Here is a 14,734-nt window from a genome sequence, read left to right as displayed (position 1 = left end):
TTTAAAGACAGGACGAATAGCTACACGGGCAAAAGTCCAGGCTTGGTTCCCACCACCCAGGTCATATGCAATGTTCTCAGGTATAACCGGCGTCATTTCTTTCGCGTCAGCAGTCAATGGCATTAATCATATATTACAACCTATAAATTGAGAAGAAGCTTATGCTGGAGGAGGATAGGTGGAGGTAAAGGGAGAAAGAAGGAGAGTGGAGAAGGGAGAGTTTGTTGTCAGGGAGTATGAGGCAAAGGCCATGATGAGACACCATTATTTCTGGGCAAAACGAAGTATCGTAAGTATTTTTAGAAAGGGTTTGGCATAACCGCCCCAAAAGGAGGTGCAAAGAATGGTATAACAAAACAGGTACTAACACTGTAAATTCAGCACCAGAACTGAGGCTCATTTGTTGTGTATCAAGATTCCCAAAAGGAAACACGAGTTGACATAGACCAGGCGTAAGACTGCAAGTTAACATTAAAAGCGTGGACTAAGACTCTCCAGCTTTGGACACCACGGTAGTCGGTATAACATCACTCAAATTAATTCCCCCAAGACATAACAACAAATTATCTCTCCAGTTGTACCTGTTCTTTGACAATATAATGTAATAACCGGCTATAAATGTGTTTAGGAGGTTTTGTTACTGAAACATTATTCCACTTACAGGATGTCATTACTGCCTCCGTGATGCTGAGGCAGAGGCGAGGCCAAGCGAGCGGGGTCTGACGGGGCTTAGAGGGCCCACGGAGCTCCATTTCATCCACGGGTGCCTGGAAGCAGCAGGATGGTCGGATCTGCACAACTCCCACAGCTGCAGGGGCAGAGGACCCAGAGAAGAGTCACACACACAGACAAAAACGTGTATACACATAGGAACACACGCACACAAATCGATACAGACAGACAAAAGGGTGAGACAATCAATGTCATTTACATGGGATCAATACTGATCAATTCCTCAGAGTGTGGGAAAGTGTGTGTGAATGGGTCTAAATATCTGCCCTGGTTAATGTTTATGTTCCACTGTACATCAGGCAGGTTGGAAATATCAAATAAAAACACGCATACCCTCCTATTCAATCTCTGCAGGGACAGCGTAGACTGCAGAATTTATGCACAATTATATGAGCAATGAGCAATTAAGTTGCCATTAGAAAAAAGTGTCACATTGTGCCGCTGATGGAGAGCCCCGCTGGTTGACATGACCAACATGCATTCATCGTGATTTTCATCAGAGTCGCGGCCTTTGTCACGTTATCGCTCCCATCGACTCCCAGTTGCCACGTTTATAAAGAGACGAGATAAGATGAAAGAGAGAGAGAGAGAGAGGGGTTTTCAGCATGGTTGATTTTATACAAGCCTCTAAATGTTTCCCGGTTTTATAATGATCTCTGTGTTTGCCTGTGCTCTCTTCTGCAAATTTGCTTAAACTGTCAAATCATTGTTGGAGGCCGATACCAGCGAAGCATCGAAACCTAGCAGAGTTTCATAGCATCAGCAGCCCCTGGGGAATTCAAAGGCAATCACCTTAGATTATCAAACAAACTGATGGCCACAGGTCAATGTTACGATGATGGATATATTCAGATAAAAGGTTACAACTACTTCCCAGTTTGTCCATTAAACATATAAGAGTTTTTATAGACACGGAGTCGGTCCGCTCCCCTCAACATTAGTTCCTTATTTAGAAACACGAGATTTTAACAGCTACACCCTCAGTGGTTGCTCATAATGTTGGTAATAAACAAATTGAAGCTTATCTTTCTGTTGCGATTACTGTCACTACATGTAAATATATCAACAGGGTGCCTGCGTTGCCTCCGGCAAACGTCATTACAGAATACTGACCCCGTTGTGAAAATCAATGAAGTGTTGAAAATGAGTGAGTCAGGGTGTTGAGCACACTGTTCACTGAGAGGCTAAGACTCATTCACAAGAGTGGGAACACTTCAGTTATAATGAGAGGGTTAGTAAAACTTTTGTTTTTGTTGAAACACCAGTGCTCTAGTGAAATGGATAAAGTTCTTGTGAGTGAAGCAAGCTAACGACATGAAAGTGTACTGTTTTGTTGATTAAGACACCAGCAAGTTCCCCACGTCAGCCCTTACTCGTCCGCACACGAACACCACGTTTACACTCAGCCCTAAGGTACAAAGAGACTCAGGATGCACCAGCCCTCTACCCCTAAACACGTTACTCCCACTGAGCCACGTCAAGATTCAACAGAATCCTATCATCCATAATGAGAACACCGGCCCCGGAGGAACACACTCTTACCTTTCTACAGGCAGCAGACACTAAAGGAAAGCAGATTTTAAAAATACAAGGATTAAAATAAAATAAAAATACCCAAACATTCCAGTTTCAGCTTTTCAAATGTGGTGGGTTTTGCTGGGTTTGTTAGTCTCCTCCGATAATGAACTAAATTTCTTTTGGTTTTGGACCTTTGGTTCGACGACATCATCTTGCGATGTGGTAAATTATGATGGACACTTGCAAATAAGCAAATAATTGGCATATTAATCAAGAAAGATAATAGCTGGATGTGTCCCTAATAAAAAGACTTAATCCAGATTAAATTGATTTAATTGGCAATTAATTAAATTTCTGTTTAAAAGGGGAAAAAAGTGTGGTCATGTAAGTGTGTGTGCAAGTGTTTAACAGATAATGACTACTGGTTATTTAGTGCTAATGGAAAAGCCAATCAGTTCCCATGCAGTGAACCATGACCCCCTCCTCCCCTAAAAAGACAATACTGACCACCTGGACCAATAGTGTGTGCGCATGTGTGCGTGTGTGTGAGTGTGTGTGCACACGTCCATAATAGTATTGACTGGTTGTAATGTGAGAGGTCAAAACACAATAGCACTGTGACTCTGAAGACCTAACACCATGCTGAGAGAGGTCACAGCTATGTGTCACTCACACACACACACACACACACACCCACCCACACACATATCAGTTGTCCATCTTCATGTCTCTGTGCTCACACTGCAGCTTCTCTTTACACGTGACTTACATATATGTTTTTTTTCTCTCTGATCTGCATCTCATGCACAGACATTGGAGATGTACACTCGTTACTCCCATTTTTCATGGCTTTAATGGTGAAGTGGGTGATCATGAACAAACACTCAATTATTGGTTTGTGCAGAGTTTCATTACGTCTGCAGCTGACCGCAGCCAACACATCACATGCAAGCTCGAATACAGAACATCATTATAATGAAGAAAGTATGCATTGAAGTTTTAATCCTTATCACTGTCTTGATGTTATTACTTCAGTTTGAACTGAAGTATAAGAAAGGTAAGAAAAGGATAATATATTTTACAATCTTCATGTCAAGACAATGTGTTAGGGTTCAGCAATTTTGAAATACTAAGCAGGTTGCAAGACACACACAAACACAAATATTAATATATTATCTGCTTGTTTTTTTTTTTAAATTTAGTTCTTTAGAGACAGTCGTAAATTATGACCAGAACATCAAATGTGATCTGTGCCCAAAAGGACTGTTCATACACTGCACAGCTATGGTGATATCATCAGCAGGAAACAACTTTTTCATGTGTGGACAAAAATCCAGACAGCAGTCAGTCTAAAGATCCTATATCTACATTTCTGCTATCACTACATAGTCAGTGTTAGCATTAACAGCTGTTTACTTTCCAGTCTAGAAGAAACGTCACTGCATTAGTCCTTGAAGAGCACTGATATGCGCAGGCTTAGTGACCATCTTTGATATAACTGTGATGTAGCACTGGACTGTTTTAGTGTAGATCTAATACAGTGTAGAAAATGACAGTCCGTCCCTGCGTGATGGTGAATCCTTAATCCACTGAAAGACTGACTAGCCTGAAAAATTTGTCTCACGCTACATTGCTTTGTTTCCAGATTTACAACAAGCTCACAGCACAGAAATGCATGAGCCTTATTTGAATGTATCGCACAACGTACGCTGTAACAAATCGAAATGTAAAATCCCACCTCATCTCTCTGTCTGTCTTTTTCTTTGTCTCGCCTTTTTTCCCCTATCACTCCATCTGTCATGTCTCTCGATCTTAATCCGACAACTGTACCTGGAACTCCACTTATTTAGTTTCATTGAGTTGTATGTGTGTGTGTGTGTGTGTGTGTGTGTACACACTCCTTGTTGATCAGTTCCAGCAGTCTGGTAGTACAGTTGTTCTCACTTTGCTGTGATCAAACAGTAGCGACAGACACACTCCTGTGCAAACAAACACTGACACACACACACTCCTTATGTTACGCACTGTGCTAATTAAAAACTTTACTATCCTGCTGCCGTGTTGGGCTGGAATCCATTGAGCACACTGTTTATCCTGCAGGTCCTCACACATTAGACAAACCTTAACGACTAGAACTGACAAAGACTGGCAGAGACGGTGCCCCACATTTTAGGTCAAAAAGTTGTACTTGAACACACCACAAAGACCACAGCTGATTGCCAGCTGAACGCTGACATGGATACATGCTCTGGGCCTGCATAAGAGGAAACAGTTGGTCTGCAGTCTAATCTAGGTCTAACCATCTAAAAACACACAACTGCAAACAAAACCAACAAATCTGATTCAACCATCTCATCGTAAGCTTGGAATAAAAACGGAAAATATTTGCTTTCTTTTGTCAACAGAAAGTGAAAGTGAAAAGAAGCTGGCTTCTACAACAGGACAACGATCCAGAAAAAAAAAAAAAAAAAAACTCAAGATCATCACAAACTACAAGAATCACAAATCTGAAGCTATTGACCCTCACAGTCCTTGAACATTGTTGGAAATGTGTGGGTAGATCTTAAATGTGCTGTGTGGGCACAGCCTATAAATATCTCAGTACTTGAAATGGCCTGCAGGAAGAGAGGGTGAAAGTTCATCAATCAAGAATACACTGAATCTTAGCTGCTACAGAAAGCGTTTGCAAGGTGTGAAATCTGCCCAAACCTTTGCATTCAGCTGTACCAACCTATTTTGGCTACAGGCCTATTGCTGAAAAGCTAATTCAGACCCTTGGTACGAGGCTTAAAATATCTGTGGGTTGTGTGGCAAAAATGCAACAACTAAATATTCGAATCAGTTGAAATGACAGCAAGAGAACAAATTAGCCTCACTGATCTCTGCTGGCATGCGACGGGAACTGCAACAACACTGACACCCTGTGGTGCTCTACGTTAATGTCTAAAAATCAGTACAGTAATAACTCATTGATGCTGACCATTATATTCATTATATCACATGCATTACACCTTACTGCCAACCATTTTCCAAAACGCGCTGTAGCTGTTCAGAGCTCAGTATTTCAAGCAGCCCATGGTTTCAGCTTGTGCAGGCTGGAATCTCACTGGAGACAGACAATTCCTCTGGGTCAACTTTTAATCTGCATTACTGAACAGTGTCTCACAGTAATGAAGTTGCCAATAGGAACCATTTTGAACATTCTTCCTAAATTTCAGAACTGCTAAAGGAGTTAGCAAGCCTGGATTTGAACGTACGACTCAATTTTCCACGTTTGCCCTGCTTTGCACTGAATGTAAAAATATTTGCTATCAATAACACAGGAGCACTTCAGTGTAGCTGTTGAAATTCAGAGGTGTACCGAGGTGCTTCCTTGATGCTACAACTTTCCTCTGCAGTGCACTGCAGTGGAAATGTCAGAGGAAGTGTGTAAATGTGATGAGTGTCAAATTCAAGTGCCTTTTAGGTGCTCCGAGCTTAAAATCTTAAGTTGTAGGTCACACACACACACATTTTGGCAGCACTCAGAACAAAACACAGAATCACAGAAGAAACCTGACTTGAAGCCCAAAAATATGCTTTGGGTCGCATCGTGTGTAGTGCGAGGGAAATGCAGGCCCTTACGCAGCCTGCAGGGACGGCAGGGTTGGTTAAAACAGAAGTATCTGTGTGGTCAGATGCACTTGAGACTAAGTCATAAGGTTTAAATTCTTCCCGCAGAAGAATTCTTCTGCAGACGGAGTCAGACTGAAAACCCCAGAACGGCTACTAAACAGACTTTGTGGTGAGACTGTTTTCTCAGTTTGAGTTGGCTATTTTCCAGCATTGTGAATCTTATTTGTGTTTCGACTTGTAAAGGACACTGAAATTAGAATCTCATGGTGTTTTCTATAATATTCTTAATGATGGTTTTTGTTTTCCCTGAATGTCACGTCACTAGCCTCTGCTGTTTTTAAGTCTCTTGCTAAACAGTTCGCCAGGTCAATAGGATGATTAGGTTTAAGTGAGGTTTCCATCTATCTATTCTAAAAATGCAGCATCAAAACAGCATGAAAACAAAAAGGTTGTTCTGATAACAGCATCAAAAAAAAAAAAAAAAAAAGCACAGTTATTAAACTGTTCAGTCAGTGGACTGAACACATGCAAATCTTCAAACTGACAGTACTGTGGGAAACAAACACAATGAGCTGTGTTTTGTGAGCAGATAGTCAATTTGGTTATTGGAAAAGAAAAGCACGTGGTTAGTGAGATACCTCAACAGCTCAGTGTGAACAGAGGAAATGGAAAAATAGACATGGTTGCTCTAATAGATGGTCTCTACACTGTGTGTGTGTGTGTTAGTCTTAACTGCCACATGAGGTCAAAGTGAAGAGTGGAAAAACACATTGTGAGGTGCACACACATTCATGGGCTGGCATTATCACACGAGACCCAATAATTTCAGAAAAATCAATGAGTTCATCTGTCTATATATATATCTCTAACAGTTTTTTTCTGCTCTGTCTTGTTTGCCCTAAGCAACAAATTTGGTTGATAAAGCTTCCCCTTTGTGCAAGTGCTGTAGGTGCTTTCATGCAAGCTTGTATGTTTTATTATGCAGTACTTTTATGAAACTGTAAATTGGCAACAGCTTTGCTGAACCATAAATGTTTGTCCCTCACTACAAAGATACAATATATAAAAATAACATCTATCTTGTGATATTTTTGTACATATCTTTCAAATTAGCTCAACATTCGAACGTTTCCCGTGACGCTAAATGCATCTTGTTGTGATTACATGCTACAACCACGTCACACCAACAATGGCTCTGTCCTATTCGTGTGTCCCAGAAAGCCATGACAGAGAGCGAGCATGCACAGGACAAAGACGCTGAAACTGGAGAAGCTAAACGGAACTGAGCCATCTTTAACTGTGATATTTACAACTGTGATATTGCTACTGTGACGTCTTCCATAAAAAGTGCCGTTTGTTGAAAATGCAAAAACAGAAACCAAGCACACCAGCAAGATGACCTGTAAGGGACGACAAAGGAATCAGGGGGTTGTAGGTTCAAACTCAGTACAGCTGGGAATTTATACACCAAAAAAGCAAGAAATTGTGTTTCCTTTCTTGCTAAAGGTCATGAAGGCCTCACAGTTTGCTTCAAACTAAGTGCTCTGTGCACCTGAAACACCTTTTCCAACATCACAACTGGGGAGCTGCATCTAGCAATTTTTTTGAACTTTCCAAAACAGGCAAGTACACCCACCTCAGTGACTGGCCAGAAGAGCAGGGGTATGAAACTAGGGTATTGTTTGAACTTCTCTCGCAAGCTCCCTTTATTCATTCTTCTTACAGCTACTTCTGAATGCAGCACCATGAACGCCTTTGAAGAGAGACTGTCCAAAAACATGCCGTTATCTCCACTGGACTCCTTCACCCAGGGAGTGGCGTGTAACGCAGCCAGGACGAGGCTATAACAGCAGGGTTTTGGCCTCACGTGTGGTCAAGTGTGGTCATTCTGAACAGGTGTAAAGATGGCTGACATCGTACAAACCAGTTAGTTTCAAGCACACTGTGAACTCCAGCATGTTCTTGAGCAACGTGACAGGAAATGAGGCAGTGCAACAAGAGCAGAGAACAAACGTACCCTGTTAACATGTGATTTTCGTATACATTCAAAGCTTATTACATGAGCTATTTTCGCTCCGTTTAATTTACTTCAAATGCAAATTTTCTCAGTACCTGATTTACATGCAGGAACACTGTAACACGTTACTTTGCTGTAACAGTGTAAATGTAATTTGCACGGGGAAAATATGACACTTCCCACATCTCCAAATCATAACAGAACCATAAACCACGACGTATAAGGTGGGTTTTAAGTTTGAAAACATACATAGCAAGCTTGTAAAAAAAAAAAAAACAAACAAACAAAAAAAAACAACAACGCAACGAAATTAGGTGACGCCCTAAATTTAGACGTCACCTAATTTGAACAACATGACCTCATGACATTTTCCTACCTGTAACACTTTGAATTCTAATCTAGATTTCATTAACTGTCTACTCATCTAACACATGTAACTAAAACGCACCACAAACCCCCTGAAAAAAGCCCCAAAATGTGATATTTAGGAGGCAGGATGCAGATATATAGATGAAAGAATCAGAGACAGTACAATATAGATTTGGTGTTTCCCCTTGAGGAAGATGCGACAGGGTTTTAGTCCCACATAAATTGACACACCAAAAATATTACTGCACACACAATGAAACTACGCCCGGCTCTGTTATAACCGTGAGCTGTAAATCATGACAGAATATCAACCAGTTTTGTGTGGGACTGTAAAGTATGTGTTGATTTGATGATAAACAGATGGTGCCCTGGTCTGTGAAGATGTAATCACACATGAGCGAAGATGATTGAGTTGATGCCCTTTTAACTACATACCTGTGGTCAGGTCGTTGATAAGAAGCCCCCAAATTGCAGAACAATGAATTCTGCAGTTTGATAGATGGTAAAGACACAGGCTTAAGTGTCTCACTAAGTGGTGAGTTATATTTCTCTTTAAAATACTATACTGGAAAGTTACACAGATTTATTTTGACCCTTGAGGAAGATGCGATGGGGTTTTTAGTCCCACATAAATTGACACACCAAAAATATTACTGCATACATAATGAAACTACGCCCGGCTCTGTTATAAACCGTGAGCTGTAAATCATGACAGAATATCAACCGGTTTTGCGTGGGACGGTAAGGTGTGTGCTGATTTGATGACGAACAGATGGTGCAATGGTCTGCGAAGATGTTATGCCCTTTTAATTACATACCTGTGGTGAGGACTGTAAGATAAAGATAAAACCCCCCAAACAACAGCAATGAATTCTGGAATTTGATGATAGACTGGCTGTAAAGACACAGGCTTAAGTGTCTCACTAAGTGGTGAGTTATATTTCTCTTTAAAATATTGCACTGGAAAGTTACACAGATTTATTTTGACTACAGGTTACTGTAACTGTTGTGACTTCTGTGTATGAGCCTCATTTTGCTTGCAAATATTCAGTTGAACACAAAGGAACAAAAAACATAAACAAGTTCTAAACATTCAGGTTTAGAACGTAGAACTCCATGGACAGTAGCACTTAACGTGACACTTTTTTTTTTTTTTTTTTTTTTAACTGCGGTTGTTTTTATTTTTTTATATTTAGATGTATATTTTTTATAAATGTGACAGACGCACACAAGTTTATGGTATACAGTATTCTGTCATTCTGTTATATGTCTGTTTGTGTATATGTGTGTTTGTGTGTGATTGTGTGTGTTAAGTTTCCATATAGAACAGTGGGCTGACTCAAAATGAGAACTTAGGGTTTCCTCTGCAAGCCAGAGACATAAGACAAGTGGAAAACTGGTTTCACACAAACACAAACGCACAAGTACAACAGTCTACAAAACCATACCGACATATACACACAACAAATAATATACACCAAAAAAACAAAACACAGCAGCACACACAAACAAAACAGTGTACACACACTCAGATGGACATGTGCATAACATTACGCCCACTCACACAGACACACAGACACGCACACACGCACACACTCACACACTCACACACACACACATACCTTTCTTAAAAAGGTGTGGTCTACTTCAGCAAAGCACAGGTCAACAGCAAAAGCAAACTGCACCAGGGTAACTATACAGGAACACACGAGGGTGGGGGGTGGTGGAGGGGGTTAAATAAACAGCCTGATTGCTACAAGAGGTCAAAGGTCAAAATGTACTTTAATGAAAGTACATTTCATTAAAGTACATGAAGTACTTTAATGAAAAAAACACCAGATATGATTTATGTATCACACTGCATCAAAAAACCAACAAAAAAGCCCAAAGAAGTTAATGAAGAAGCAACTGGTGATCTGTGTGCTTCAGCAAGGCGGGAGGGATTTACAAACCTGAGTGTAGTGAATTTACTTCACGTACAAAATCAGATGTTTTAACATGACGTTTTTTTATTTCCATGTATCTGAATTAATGTGTGACAGATTCATTTTATGACCACAGGGGGAGACATTTGGTCTTTTCAGATAAATAAAGTTGATAAAGAAAACTTGGTACCAAACAAATTGGGTTTGGTAATTAGAAAGCAACGTTATCATTCATTTGGACGCGTGCTTTGGCCACCTGGCAAACGTAAATCCAAATATTCACTCTCTTTTAGCTCTGTTTTTGGTCTCTCTCGCCTGATAATTCTCTGTAGCTTCATCACTAAAGGCGAACTCTTTCACACCGTTACACCTCACATCGCACTCTGATCCACTGTTTGTGTAGAGTATTGGTTATAGCCACTTTAAGGATACAGAAAAGGAAAAGCATCATAGCAGCATTATATAACAATAAAACACATCTCAGCTCCCAAATGGTAAAAATGCGTTTTCATAGGAACAAGGAAATGTATTGTTTTTCTTATAAATATTGCACCATATTTGCTTTTTAAAATGTTTATCTTTGGACCCTGTCACAGGCGATGACCAAAATTATCTATGAAACATATTCTCTCTTCATCTGTGCAATTGAGAATTGCCTCAACATTTAGTCTGAGTCTGAGTTACAGTCATCCTGTGAAGTACAGTACAGTTTCATGCAGCTATAATCAAATCTTATGTGGTGAACATGAAACAGTGTGTGAGAAAATGCAACAGCCTGAAAGACAAAGAATTCTGCCACAACAAAGCTGCACAACTTTAAATTTTCTTTTCGTGTTTGTTTTTCATCTGTGTTGTTTCTCTCTCACTGTGAGGCTTTAATATTTAAACATAAAAAAAAATCCTCTTTCACACTGTGGCTATTTCAAAACCTGCCCCCAACCTAGCTCATCTTTTTTTCTTTGTGTTTTCTTTCTTTCTCTCTTCTCTATCTGTGTTACGTCATCTCTGTAATCAGTTCTTTTCCTAGTTTTTCTTTTTTGTGACTCTTAATTTTCATATTTTCTATTATCCTCTGAAGCAGTTCTCTGAATGTGTGTGCGTTGAGGGTGGGGCTGGGGGGGTATATGTGGGGGAGGGTGGAGAGTAAAGGCTGGAAAGGTTATGGTCTTACAGGTGCGAAAGAGTGTGTGGTTTTCTTTATCTTGACTGGCTTTAAGAATGTGCAAGAAAAAAGAAAAAAAATGCAGTGACAACTTACAGCAAGATAAATCACAAAAACACACGTATAAAAGCTCGTGTGCACGCACGCACACACAAAACAGATCGCAGGAAAGCCACCACTCACACACTACACACATGTGCCTGTATACTTAATCACACACCTTAAGTCTCTCCATCACAAAGGAAATGTCCCCTGCATGTTCAGAAATAGTTTATTTTGGGTGAAGAAGTCATGCACACGCACTCAGAAACACTTCTAAGAAATGACTTACTGAGTGGTCTGTGAGAAAAATACTTGATCTATTGCTAGTGCACGTGTGATAATGGTATAATGTTATAATCTGTGTGAGGCGGTTCTGAGAACACAGTTCTGATTTTATGAGCATCACAGTCCAATTTTTCCAGATTACTGTTGCTTCGGTCAAAAGTAAATCAGTATCAACCAGTGTCACACTATACTAAGTTGTCTGTCAAACAATTCATCAGCAAACGTGGCCCTGAAGACATCTACTGTAGTTCCAACTACCACAGAGGGGGTTTTACTCTGGCAGGTGTTCATTTGTCTGCCTGTGGACAGATTTTTTCACCGTGATCGCGTCATAACTGCACAAGATGTCACCCGAAACTTTCCAAACGTGTAGTTTTGATGGGCAGGTACAACTGTGACTGCTTGAGAAGACAAATGACTCCGGTGAAACATCTGTGTGGTCAAATATAAATAAGTCTTCTTGTTTTGGGCTACAACTGCACTTAGAGTCAGTTTGTGTCACTTTACAAAAGGTAGATGCATGAGTTGTTAAAGTTTCATCAGAACTATGCAGTGAGTTTCTGCTCATCGATTAGTCTTTCTGAAAAGTGAGACTGTGATTATCTCATGTTACAGCAAAACACACGTAAACTAAGCTAACAGCGCCCCTCAAAGGTAAAAAGAAAAGTGTAATTTACTTGGAATATGGTGTTCACACTCCCTAATGTCCTTAATGCTCTGTAAAATTTCAATGAGTTGCATTCAGGATACTGTGTTCAATGGTAAATTATTTGAATTAACAAAAAAAAAAAAAAAAAAAACACACTCCACTATGGCCTATGGCAAAAATTGTGAAAAATTAATTATGGCCGGGCTTGGCATCCCTACACAGCCACAACTATTCTTTAGCTTCAGGCTACTGCTACACTTGCTGAAAAGAAAAAAAACAGTTCAGTTAGAGGCACTCACGCTCTTTGAGCAAGCACATACAGAGTCTGCCCCAACACACACTTCTTTTAAGACTATTTTTTGGCATTTTTACCTCTATGTGATAGTGAGTGAGACAGGAAACAAGGGCAGCAAGGGCAGAGAGAGACGGAGGGGACTGTGGATGTTGCAGTTGTGTATGAGCCTTAATCATCAAGCTACTAGAGCCCACAAAACCCCACTTTAAACAAATATATGGATATAAATGCATAAATAAAACACATACATACAAACAAGACTTAATGCTATGCGTTATTTAATAAAACAACTGACACCTCATTAAGGAGTGTCCTGGTGGCTTAGTGCTTGTGACACATAGCGTATGGCTGCAACATCCCAGGTTCATTCCCTTTTGAGGAAGTTTGTTGCATGTGACATGCCTGTCTCGCCTTGTCCCCGAGTTTCCTGGCTGTACTGTATCTCCACTGAAAACTATGCAATGAGTGAAAAATGACAAAATCTACAATGGATCATTGTTAAACTGAAAAAAACCCCAATAGTAAATTTAATTTATTTTTAAAATCCAGTATTAAATTTAATTTACTGTATTGCTACATGGTTCTACAGGAGATACAAGCACAGTGAGAAACATCTTTTAAATGACCTCACAAAACTTTCATAGACTGAACTCGATGTGATCTTTGTTTTCTAAAATTTTCTAATTAAACTCTTTACCCTTAATCATTTGTATCCTTTCATTCCTGTTATACTCTTCATTTTGTTTTAATCCTTTCTTTCCATTTCTTCCTTCAGAACATTCTGATTGCTGCTTGTACGCTCTGTTACAGCCTTCATTCTTTAAGTACGTGCTTAACTGTGTCAATCAAAACACTTCCTTAACAACAAATACAACTATTATCACTCACTCACTCACTCACACTCACTCACTCACACTCACTCACTCACACTCACTCACTCACTCACACTCACTCACACACACACACACACACACACACACACACACACACACACATATTATATAAATCCATCTGTCAGAATTTGTCCTTGACCCCATTTTGATTATTTTAATATAATATAATATTTAATATAATCATTTTAAGTCTTCCTGTGGATGATCTGGTGCTCTCTGACATAAACAACATATCTACATGGTGTCCTCACTTCGCCTGAAAATGTGATTTATGTGCCTCTCATGACTGTTTTTATTAAGATGTACTGAGTATGGAGTTAACCTAATTACAACGTTACATCTCCATGTATGCGGGGAACTTGGCCACCACTTGGCTGAATCCCCCTTGCCTTCAATGCGAGAAAAATTTGATTTTTCCGCATTGGGAGTGGTCACTTTATGCATTGTGGGTCAACAAAGGTGGCTTTCAAATGTCAAGCGGAGCAGGGAGGCCTTGTGACTGAACGTGCAGAGCGTTCTGCTGCAGATGAGGGCAGAGAGTTCACGTTTGAATCAGATCCACAGGCCTTCACTGCTCACGGTTTTAGTCAGAAAGTCAGGGAGACAGCCTGCATCTTCAGTCTGTTGAACTTTAGTTTTTTTTCTGTTTGGAAAGGCAAAGAGAGCAAAATATAACCGAACTACAACTTTTCACAGCTAATCCTCAGCCAGAAGAAACAAGGCATACATGTACCTGGGTGCCTTTGCAACAGAGCCAAAAACACAGTATATTCCAAGTTTTAAGGGAAACAACATAGTAGTGTGTGCAGTGTCAAACAGTAACTAAATATTAACGTCATAAACATCATAATCTGAATGATTTGTCATGCTCAAGGGCATGTTATGGATGACAGTCATGTGATCCCTCCACTGCCCCAAATCTTAATTTCATATCTTATTTTGAAATTCAAGCCAGCTGCTGCTGGTCATGAGCTCAGTTTTCTCATTTTTACACCACATCTATGGTATTTTGCACTCAAAAGAAGAAAGTTGTAGACTCCGATTAAATCTTCCAATTTTTAATTCCAATTATTTTATATTTTATTATTTCACATGTAACCCAGGACTCAGTCACACTGCTGATGATGAAACAGCTGTGCTGACTGGCAGAATTCAGTGATCCTCTTATTGTGAGCACTGCTACTCAAGATGTACCTATAACATAGTGTACATGTTGGACAGTGCCATGCTGA

The sequence above is a fragment of the Toxotes jaculatrix genome, chromosome 11, assembly GCF_017976425.1.
Source record: "Toxotes jaculatrix isolate fToxJac2 chromosome 11, fToxJac2.pri, whole genome shotgun sequence".
NCBI classification, from domain to species: Eukaryota; Metazoa; Chordata; class Actinopteri; family Toxotidae; genus Toxotes; species Toxotes jaculatrix.
The sequence above is the reverse complement of the archived record's forward strand: the minus strand, read 5'-3'. Positions refer to the sequence as shown.